Raw genomic sequence first — 12448 nt, 5'->3', positions numbered from 1 at the left:
GATCATAAATTCTGATGCATGAGAACAAAAATTAAGCAGATTTTGAGAAAGAACCTGAAACCATTCCAAGTTCATTTACTAGTCTTGTAAAAGTAGCTTCACATAGTGGTTTTTTGAAGATATTTGTTAGTTGTTGATCTGTTGGAACAAAATACAATTCTACTGTACCTTCCATCACATGTTCCCTTATGAACTGGTACCTTATGTTGATGTGCTTTGTCATTGAGTGTTGAACTGGATTACCTGTCATAGCAATAGCACTTTGATTATCACAGTAAATAGGTATTTTAGAAAATTCTAACCCATAGTCCAGTAACTGATTCTTCATCCAAAAAATCTGTGCATAACAACTTCCTGCAGCAATATATTCTGCTTCTGCAGTTGATGTGGAAATTCATTTATGTTTCTTGCTAAACCAAGAAACCAATCTACCTCGAAGAAATTGGCAGCTTCCACTAGTGCTTTTCCTTCCTATTTTATATCCTGCAAAATCTGCATCCGAGTAACCTATTAGCTTAAAATCTGATTCTCTAGGATACCACAATCCTAGATCAGCTGTACCGTTGAGGTACTTGAAAATTCTTTTCATAGCTACTAGATGAGGTTCTCTTGAATGAGCCTGAAATCTTACACAAATACAGGTAGCATACATGATATCAGGTCTACTTGCAGTTAAATAGAATAAAGAGCCAATCATACCTCTGTAGTTAGTAATATCTACTGATGCTTCAGTATCTTTATCTAACTTGGTTGCAGTGGCCATGGGAGTGGATGCAGTTGAACAGTCTTGTATTCCAAATTTCTTCAATAAATTTCTGGTATACTTGGATTGATTTATGAAGGTACCTTCTTCATTTTTCTTGACTTGAAATCCCAAAAAATAGCTAAGTTCTCCCATCATACTCATTTGATATCTTGACTGCATTAGTTTTACAAACCTTTCATAGAGTTTGGCATTTGTAGAACCAAATATGATATCATCAACATATATCTGTACCAAAAGTAAGTCCTTTCCATGGTTGAGGTAGAACAATGTTATATCAATTGTACCTCTGTGAAATATACTTTCTAGAAGGAATTGAGTTAAATTCTCATACCATGCTCTTGGAGCTTGCTTATGGCCATAAAGTGCTTTGTCAAGTCTGTAGACATAACTTGGAAATTTTGGATCTACAAATCCTGAAGGTTGTTCAACATATACCTCTTCTACCAATTCTCCATTGAGAAAAGCACTTTTCACATCCATTTGAAAGACTTTAAACTTTTTGTGAGCAGCATAAGCCAAAAAGATTCTTATGGCTTCCAATCTAGCAACTGGTGCAAAAGTTTCATCATAATCAATACCCTCTTGTTGAGAGTAGCCTTTAGCAACCAGCCTTGCTTTGTTTCTTGTAATTATGCCATCACTGTCAGTTTTGTTTCTGAACACCCATTTTGTGCCAACAATTGATCTGTTCTTTGGTCTTGGCACTAGGGTCCAGAATTTATTTCTTTCAAATGCATTTAACTCTTCCTGTATTTCTTGCACCCAATCAGCATCTTGAAGAGCTTCTTCCACTTTCTTTGGTTCAGTCTGAGATAGAAAGGAATGATAGAGACATTCATTTGATGTTGCAGTTCTAGTTCTGACACCTGCTTCAGGATCTCCAATTATTAAGTCAGGTGTATGTGATTTGGTCCACTTCCTTACAGATGGAAGTTGATTTCTAGAACTGGATCCTCCCCATGATCCATGCTGTCTCCATCAGCATTTTCTGATGCTCCCCCTGTAGTTATGCTCTCTGAGACTTCAGAATTTGAGTTGGATCCTTCAGGATTTGAAGAATCAGAGTTTTCAGAATTATCAAAATTTGGCTCATCAGAACTTGATGAATCAGAACTTGAAGAGCCGGTGACAGGTTCTGATGCTTCCTGAGAGTCTTGAGTTGTGGTAGGATTTTCAGCTTGCTCCCCCTGAACATGCGCACTTTCCCTTAGAGTAGTTACCACAGTTTCAATGACATCAGAATTTAATCCATCAGAACTTACATGATTAGGATTTAAGCCATCAGAATTTACAGTATCAGAATTTAAATCGTCATTTTCAAATCTCAGCTAATCATGATCATTGAAATCTTCAAGTCCAGTAATCTTCTTATCATCAAAAGATACATTGATAGATTCCATGACAACCCTTGTTCTTAAATTGTAGACTCTAAAGGCTTTTGTGGAAAGTGGATATCCAACAAAAATTCCTTCATCAGCTTTTAGATCAAATTTTGACAGCTGTTCAGGATGAGTCTTAAGAACAAAACACTTGTAACCAAATACATGAAAGTATTTCAGATTTTGGCTTGTTTTTCTTCACCATCTCATATGGTATTTTTCCATGCTTGTTTATCAGTGTAGCATTCTGTGTACAACAAGTAGTCTGCACAGCTTCAGCCCAAAAGTAGGTTGGCGGCTTTGCTTCATCAAGCATAGTTCGTGCAGCTTCAATGAGAGTCATGTTCTTTCTCTCTACAACTCTATTTTGCTGTGGAGTTCCAGGTGCAGAAAATTCCTGCTTAATTCCATGCTCTTTGCAGAACTCTTCCATGATTGAATTCTTGAACTCAGTGCCATTATCACTTCTTATTATTTTAACAGAATCTTTGACCAACTTATCCAGCTGTCTGTCATGATCAGTTAGAGTAGATGTAGTTTCATTCTTCTTGTGCAAGAAATACACCCAAGTATATCTTGTGAACTCATCCACTATAACCATAGCATATTTCTTCTTTGCAATTGACATGACATTTACTGGACCAAATAGATCAACATGCAGTAAGTGCTAAAGCTCAAGAATTGAGGATTCAGTTTTGCTCTTGAATGAAGATGTTCTTTATTTTGCCTTTTGACATGAATCACAAAGGCCATCATAAGCAAATACTGATTTTGGCAGTCCTCTCACAAGATCTATCTTTACTAGCTCATTTATGTTGTTGAAATTTAAATGAGAGAGTCTGTTGTGCCAATTCCAGATTTCTTCAATTGATGCTCTACTCAACAGACATATTGCAGAACCATCAGAGTTTGTTGAAAGTCTGGCTTAATAAATGTAGCTTTGTATGGACTGCCAAAATTAGTTGGGATGAAGTGGGAGAAAATTAGTTGTTAGGTAAATGTAGATCCCCACTTTATTGGGATAAAGTGGGAGAAAATTAGTTGTTAGGTCCTGAGTTAGTCCAGCAAACCAAGGACGAAGTTGTATTAATTCGAAAAAGGTTAGAAGCAGCTCAGGATAGACAGAAAAAGAATATGGACTTACATCAAAAGGACATGGATGTGGAAATAGGATCGTTGGTATTGTTGAAAGTGTCACCTTGGAAAGAATTAGTTAGATTTGGACAGAAAGAAAAGTCGAGTCCTAGATATATTGAACCGTTTAAAGTATTGAGAAAAGTAGGTAAAGTTGCCTATGAGTTGGCACTGCCACCGCAGTTGCAGCACATCCATAACGTGTTTCATGTATCTATGTTGAAGCACTATATCCCTGATTTGAATCAAGTCATTGAGTATGAGCCAATCGAGCTTCAGCCAGATTTGCCCTACGTGGAACGACCGATCCAGATCCTAGATCGTAAAGAACGAGCCCTTAGAAATAAGTATATTCCTATAGTTAATGTACTTTGAAGAAATCCTCGAGTAGAAGAATCTACTTGGGAGTTAGAGTCAAATATGCTTGACAAATATCCTCACTTGTTTAGTTAGATCAGATTCTAAGGACAGAATCTTTTTAAAGGGGAAAGGATATAACGACTCGTACATTTTTGCATTATTTAAATGTGTAATTATTGAATAACTGAGTACATAAAATATGTCTATTGTTCCTTTCAGCTGTGTGTTGCCTTATTATTATTAATGCGTGCTTATTGGTGTACATGGATTATTTGTATAATTAATTATTAAGCCGTCTTGTTTTATTTCACTTTTAAAAGTGGTTTAATTGAAGATTTATTTTCATAGATACTTAGATTGTCTTTAAAATTAATTTTATAATTTTATAATTTTATAATTTCAATAAATATTTTTGGGATTTTATAAAATTTAGAAACCAATATTTCATTAATTATTTATCTTTAAATGATTTTTTGATTGCATTTATGTGTAAAATCAGAATTTAATTCTAGAATGTTTCAAAAGTTATGAAATTCATATTTTATTAAGTTTAGAATATTTCAAGAATTTTAAAATTATTTCGGAAATTTTTTGGCTTTTATTCACCCGCACTTTTGTTCGTTAAATTGTAAAATGCGGGTCGGTTGCGCGTTCCAAAAATAATTTTTAATTTTTTGAAAATTTTATATTATTAGTTTTAAATTATATTTAGATTTTTAAAACTATTTTGTGAATTTTAGAAATTACTCTTAGCCATAAGTTATTCGTTAAAATATTAAATTGCGATATGAATTCAGATTTTCGGAATAATCGTTCAGATAAATATACCCTTTTATCCACTTATCCTTCTCATCTCCTGCCTCTCTCTCTTCCGTGCGTCTCTCCTCTCTCTCTCAATCGATCTCTCTCATCTCCTTTCTCTCAATCTCTCCTCTCGATTATCTCTCTTTTCTTTTCCCCCCACCTAAATCCCCCGTTCTTGGTAAGTTTGCTGCCTTCGCTTCGTTTTTGATTCCGGTGGCCGGCTTGTATCCCTGTTGCCGCCTTGCTTCTATTCCGGCTTGGTTCTATGTGCAGTTGTGTGGGTGTGTTGCGCGTGTGGCGCGTGTGTGTGGGTTTTGTGTGTGTTTGTGTATGTGTGATGCGTGCGTGTGTTGTGTGTATATTTGTGTGTGTGTGTGCAGCCATGCCTGTGTGTGTGCTGCTTTGTTTTCCCTGTTCCTGCCGTGCTTTACGTTTCCGCCCTGTTTTGTTCGGGTGTTCTGTTTGGAATTTTATTATTATTATTTTATTATCTCTGCAGAAAATAAGTAATCGGTATTAATGAAATAAAATATATATTTCATGCGAGAAAATAATAATTAGGGTTATTGTTGTGATTGTTGTGATTTGACGTCGATTATGTTTCGATGGGATAGTCCGATAAATCGAGGAAACGCTGCCCGATTTCCGAGAAATCAAATTACGGAAATACGGAAAAGTATCTTGTAATCACCGGGAACGTCGAATGAATATTTATATATATATATATATATATATCTTATATGAAATCTGATTACATGTCTTGGTGAAATATTTTCCCAAAAATACCCAATAACCCTAATTTCAAAAAATGACGGGTATGTGAATTTTGCGAAAATAAATACCGAACCGAATTTCGAGGACGTGAACCTTAATTGTTAAGTGTAATACAATAATGCGTATGAGTACGAGTCGGGTTTTAATAACGTACGGGTAGAATGTTAGCGAGGATATGTCAAGCATATTCGGTCGTCTAATCTAGGGTATTTCGGTTCTGTAGGTCCCAATCGAAAGCCCGAGCATCGCTGTTTGTTCAAGGCCATCTAGTGATAGTTGTTAAAGCATATTGAGGCAACTACCCCTGATCATATCTTTTATGGTACAGTAATATATGAATAACTGTTAATTTAAATTACGTACTGGAACATAACATTTTAAGTTACGTATCTCCCGTGTTTAAAAATGTTTTATTAACTTATGATTTCGGGGAAAAGTAACTTCTGAAAACAGTTATCTCTAACTTGCGAATATCTTGGCAAGGTTTTTGAAAGTGTGCTTTGATAGAGCTGTTTTGAAAAGAGATAGGTATATGTGGTTTGAAAACTGGATAAAATAGATCAGATAATTGGATAAGCATACACAAGGGCCCGTAACGGCCATGGAGATGGAGTAAGAGGCTAAGTTGATTGCACACCCTATTTAAACCAGTTAGTCCAGCGTGACAGAAACCTAACTAGTCTCTAAGTTCCGGAATTTTATGGGATGACAGATGAAGCCGTCAGATGATGATATCCTGATCAGCTGTCTCATCCTTGATCATCCAATATATATATATATATATATATATATATATATATCTGAGTGAAATTTTGTGGATCCCGTAATGCAATAAATGATTTAGTGGTTCCCGTAACGAAACAAATAATTTTGGGTTCCCGTAACGGAACAAATGGTTTTGTGGTTCGTGTAATGGAACAGATGATTTGGAAATGAAAATAGCATGCTAAAATTGGACTCTGGTATTTGCACAACACACGAATGATGCTATTATTTTACAGAGAATGCTAGTTGTTGATATCGACTTCATACCTGTTTTACTTATTTTTATAAACGAGTTATGAATTCTGTTCCTATAACTGTTTATCATAAACTGTTTTACTTGTTATTGATATAGTGGTGTTGTTGAGCGATTGATCACTCACTTTTGTAAAATATTTTGTATATTCATATATTACAGATACCTAGGAGACCCTTCTGTCATTGGAAGGGGCAGATTCGAGTTCCTCATGTATCGAGCTCCTTTGAGATTGTTGTGTCAGACCAGGGGTGGTCTGTAAGTTGCTGTAAAAAGTTAGTTGTGTCAGGATGTTTTAAATGAGTTGGGTTGTATTAGTTATGTAACCTAAATCATACTTGAACCTGGAATAGATCTTGTAAAATGGTTGTGTTTATATTAAAACTAGCCTATAACTCATGCGATGCACGGTCTAGATAGGCAATTTTCACATTTTCGTAAAAAAAATTATTCTCAATTTTCCACTTTTAAAATAATAGTTAAATATTTACTTTTTATGTTAAGTTTTTTTTCTTTGTCTCTTCTTTGTTAATTTTAAAAATAAGTTTTTCCTCTAGTTAGACGTATAAAAGTTGTAAAACTTTAATAGTACATATTTAAATATAAATAACTTTAGTTTAAGAGAAGCTTGATTTTTACATTGTATACATGTAACAATTTTTCGGTGATGCCCCTAATAAATAGAAATCATTAGACATTTTTTTTGTCAAATCATGTTTTTAATTTTGTAATGTAGTTTACTTTGAATTAGCACATTCATTTATTTTAAGTAACAAAATTAATAATGTATAGACCTTTTTTTTTTCTTAAATTTTGAATTTTGAAACTAAATTTTGCAAACTAACATAAAATTGGTTTTGACAATTTATGCATAGTAAGTTCGAAGGGAAATTGATTGGTTTAGCTCAAGATTTCAATATTGTTCCATACAATATATAATATAGTAGTAAGAAAGAATTAAATCTATGTACAAAACACTCAAGTAGAGATGTTGGCTGCTTTGTCCCTGTGTGGGGACTAAATGATTTGGCTACAGAATTAGTGCAACTGCTTCTTGGAATTTTTAAAAGGAATGATAAGTATCATACTATATAGCTCTTGGTTACTATGGAGAAAATGATGCAGCCAAGCATTATTTTGAAAGTACGATTATGCTATCAGAGCTTAGAGATCGTGAACAGAACATGTGACTTGAGGTCTGGTGTTGGTAATTATTTAGCAGGCATTTTAGTCTCAGTGCATTCCAAATCAAATGTAATCCTGAGTCACTTCTATCCGTTAAAATAGTTGGGAGAATGACCAAACTAAGTGATTCTATAATTGTTTATCATCTCAGTTTAGAGAATGCAAAACAAAGTAAGTTATATACCTGCCCAAGGTGGCAATCCTTTTATCAAAGGTTAATTTCCCAATCCAGTATGCAACACCTCACATAATTAATACTGATGATAGTTTATTTCTACCTTTTAACTGTTTCCCTTTAACGACCAATGTTTTTTGTTTTGTTTTTGTCAATTGCAGCCACATTCAACACACTTTCAAACCAAATCATTGGCTATCACATTCGGACAAAAGACATCAAGAACTATATCTATGTAAACTGAATGTCCATTGAATTATTAAATAACGTCAATAAGAAAGATATATGTCATAATAATTGAAAGCAGAAATTTTGAAATAAACAATGAGAGTTGCACAAAGTAATAAGAAAACAATTAAACAAAATTGACATAAGAAACATACCATATGAACATTGAAAATAGATCTAGGTTGAAGTCAATAGAATCAGCAAGATAAGCTGAAAGGCATCCCATGAGGAGAGAAACTTTACACTGAAGGAACGTATAATCATCTATCTGGTCCGGGTGCACTGGGTATCCATCAGGTTGATATTGATTGCCTTCGTTAGAATGATCATTACAAATTTGTATGCCACTTAAAAAATTGTATCAGGATAAATATGGCCACCTATTTTTTTCAAAGCCAAGATCATGCTAATAACTGCTTGCTTTGTATTTGGTGAAATAACCAGTGATATGATAGCTGCAACAGCGTCTTTTCTTTTTCTAGGAAGAAATATATATCAATCATATTCCTGAATAGGAAGGATAACATGTGGCCTTTTTTAGACAAATCTTCAATAATCTTTGTTGACGGAGGAATCTGGTAACAACAAAGATTGAGGTTTCTCGCCGGAACTAAGATCTGTGACGGTGGTTCTTTACCGGAAACTTAAGCGGTGTGTGGTTGATTGTGATTGTTTTAGGCTGAGATTGATCAGAGTAAGTGGTGACTCTTTTATCAGCTCTCAACTTCTTACCCTGTCAATGTGCCTACGTACCCTTTATATAGGGATCAAGCCTGACGTAGTTCTCATAGAACAAGAAGTCTAATGAGTTTAGACTTCTTACTCCCAAACCCAGTAGAAGCCCATCCGATATCCATCTTCCGCTAGCTTTAGGAATGTCCAACTATGAAGCCCAACCACGAATGCCCAAGTCTCGTCCGTAATCGTAGGACTTCACGGATAGTGCATCTCCCTGCGCAAGGATAACACTCCGCTACAGCTATCTCCCTTAATTTACGAACGCAGGTATAGCCACGGTTCACCCCAAATGCCAGACGCGTTCCTGTCCCCCGAATGAGGATAACCCACCAGATAGCAGGACAGGTGATCCCAAGCTCTTGGGTGCAAAGTGCAGGATGACTCCAAAGTTCTCCAACGAGGACACCCGTTGAATACAAGAACAGAGCTCCCAAAGCACACACCAAAGAAAACCCCACATCCCCAACGAGGACACCCGTTGAATACAGGAGGAGGCCTTCAATCATCAGGCATACCCCTGGAGGCCTTCAAGCTTTTCACGGACATCCCCCTCAAGGAGGGAATTCTTCAAAAAGTACCTGCAACAAATACATTAGTAAAAATAACCTTCATTGCTCCTCTCCATGCAAGCTTTGTCCTGAATTCAACATCAAAAGTATATAGATCAAACACAGGACGCGTCCTAACCCTTTGGGCGCGTCCTCACCTCCATAAACCCAAACCTGTTTCCTCATCAACCGTTCCTTATAGCATTCAAGATCACAAGACACGTCCTAGAATTTAGGGCGCGTCTTCTTTTAAACCATCATGCACAATTTTTCACCTCCTATGACGCGTCCTTGCTAAAGTAGGCGCGTCCTAGAGCGTCCATCACCATAAGATTTCATCTGCCAAGCACTTTTATAAACGTTGACGCGTCCATAAAGCCTGGGCACGTCCTTCCTTGACCACGCACTCTTCTCGCCTCGTAACATATCCCTTCTCAAGTAGACGCGTCCTTAATGCTTGGACGCGTCCTCACTTTCACAACGCAATACTGAGTTTGACTGTAATTAGCTCGCGTTTGACCCGAGTCAATCCAATGCCAAATTTTGGGTATAACAATCTTGTATGAATATTCTAAGATATAGTAAACATGATTTCTTTGGACCACACTTTTGCAAACCCAGTAGAACTCTACATCCATATTTCCAAGGCGTTGTGCCATGGTCATAAAGTATGTAAACATGCTTTGGTCAGGCATGTGCACATCGTGGCCCCATTGATATAATTCTTGAATTGGAATATGGTGTAACAAACCTTTGATTGTTTTTTCAGTCTGGCCTCTTATCCAATAAATTAAGAAATTGAAAAATTTCTAAATTTATTATTTAATGAATTCATGAGTATAAGTGCAATGGACGATAACGACATATCGTGAATTAAATCAGTTGTTGAATGTAGTCGACCTTTCCAGTTCCTGCAGGAAGCAGGTAGATAAACTCGCTCCTGATAGTTAAGCCGGTTCATGATCAACATCATTAAATCTGACGGAAGATCACGCCACTTTGAGTGGGAGGTTCTATTTATTTGTAGCTTTTGTCTCTTTTTATTGTTGTTCATACTGACATGAAACAATCGTTTTGCTCGTGTTTCTTTAGCTATCATGCCCCTAGTTGTCTGCAGATCACAATAAAGTAATTTATTAATATTTTAAAGTGTAAAATATTATTCATTTTTATATAGGTTTATCATCGTCTGTTTTCACCTGACTGAGGGAAATATGTAGAGAATTGCCAGCAACATCTGTTCTTTTAGGCTTTTTTCTTTTAGGATTTGCAAGTGACTTGTGATCTTGTTCTTCCTTCTCTGGTTTACCGTTAGGAAATCCCATCGTGTAGTCCTTATAAATCTTTTATCAGTTATAGTTTTGTTTAGGTATATCTATTAGAAGTAGGTGTTAGTGTTATATCATATGTCTAAACCCTATCATGTATCATAATAGAAGTGTTTTTTATTTAGATATATATAATTAGAACTAAGTGTTAGTATTGTATAAGATGTCTAAATCGCATAATGTATCCTGATGCTTATAAAACCTGTCACATTATTACTTGCATTAATTATTATTGTTTATTGCAAAACCTAAATGGACCTAGGATGCTGTCGCTCCGCCTTTATCCAGGTTCTTTTACTTTAAACATTTATAAGCATTCCAGGTTTAATGATTTAAGTTATAGCTTATAATACAGTATTGAAATTTCTTGATCATTTTTTAATTTTATATATTCAAATTTAATTTGATTTTTAAAATTTTACATTTTGCTGGTTGCTTTGCAATATGAAAGATGAGATCGGTTGACTTTGTCATTGCTAACTTCCCGTGTTTTTTTGAGTTTTGCAGAGTTGTGAGTATTGTATTTTGTTTGTGTAAAATTTTATTGATTTGTTTTTATTCAGTTATTGTTTTGTTTTTTTCCAGAGGATTCCAAAGAAGTTTAATGAACGTTATGGGTCAATTATTAAGAGTAAGTGTTACAATTCAAGAAACTAAAAAGAGCTGATCTACTTTTCATTAGAAGAATGCGGAAACTGAATTACAATCTTTCATTACATCTACTTTCTCAATAATATATATAAATAGCTGAATCTAACTAGAGAAAGATATTGAGAGAGATCAGAGAGAGAGAGAGTAAGATCAGAGAGAGAGATATCATGATTCTCTGGATACATTTTTGTTACTTACTCACTAATCTATCTAAGAAAGACTATATATAGAGTTTTGTGTAACAGAGAAGATATGGTCCTGGCACCAGCTGTCATGTGTATGTAACTAACTCTGCTAGAGCTACTGGTACGGTTGCTGGTGTAGTATAACTGCATTTGCTGTTTTGGCATTCCGTGATGTCACACCTTCATCATCTTTTTCTTCATTATATGTAACAGCCCCCCGCAAACTGGAATGGCAATTTGTCATGCCAAGTTTGGGAATCAATGTCTTGAACTATCCGGAAGGAAGGACCTTAGTAAAGATGTCAGCAAACTGAACATTTGTAGGTACATAGTTGAGTTGAAGCAAGCCTTCTAGTACTTTATCCCTGGTGAAGTGCACATCAATCTCAATGTGCTTTGTACGTTCATGATGAACGGAATTCTTTGCAATATGAATTGCACTCTGATTGTCACAATGTAATGTGACAGGTTTCAGATTTGTCACACCTAATTTAGCAAGTACTCTTACCATCCAAGTAATTTCTGAGGCTGCAGAAGACATTGATCTGTACTCGGCTTCTGAAGAACTTCTAGAGACAATACTTTGTTTCTTAGATTTCCAGCTTACTGGAGACTTTCCTAACAGCAAGATGTAACCTGATATGGATCTTCTAGTATCAAGACATGCTCCCCAATCAGAGTCAGAATAGGCCTGCAAGGTTAATTGCTCACCTCCTGTCAACAAGATTCCTTGTCCAGATGTAGATGCCACATAATGAAGGACATGTAAAAGAGCCCTATAATGAGGGACTCTAGGACTATGTAAATACTGACTCAAATGTTGTACAATGTATGATAAGTCTGGTCTTGTATGTGTGAGAAAATTTAATTTTCCTACCAGACACCTGTATTTGCTAGGATCTGCATAAAGGTCTCCATCATCAGCACTTAGTTCCAAATTCAATGGAAGTGGTGTAACTTTAGATGAACAATTTGTAATTCCAGCTTCCTTGAGTAACTCCATTGTGAATTTCTTTTGAGTTAGTGTGATACCTGAACTGACATATCCCACCTCTATACCTAAGAAAAAACTTAATTTTCCTAGATCTTTGATGCTAAAGGTGACATCCAAATGAGCTTTAAGATCACTAATACCTTTATGATCATTGCCGGTAAGAATAATGTCATCAACATAA

This window comes from Apium graveolens, chromosome 6 (assembly GCF_009905375.1).
Source record: "Apium graveolens cultivar Ventura chromosome 6, ASM990537v1, whole genome shotgun sequence".
NCBI lineage: Eukaryota > Viridiplantae > Streptophyta > Magnoliopsida > Apiales > Apiaceae > Apium > Apium graveolens.
The sequence above is the reverse complement of the archived record's forward strand: the minus strand, read 5'-3'. Positions refer to the sequence as shown.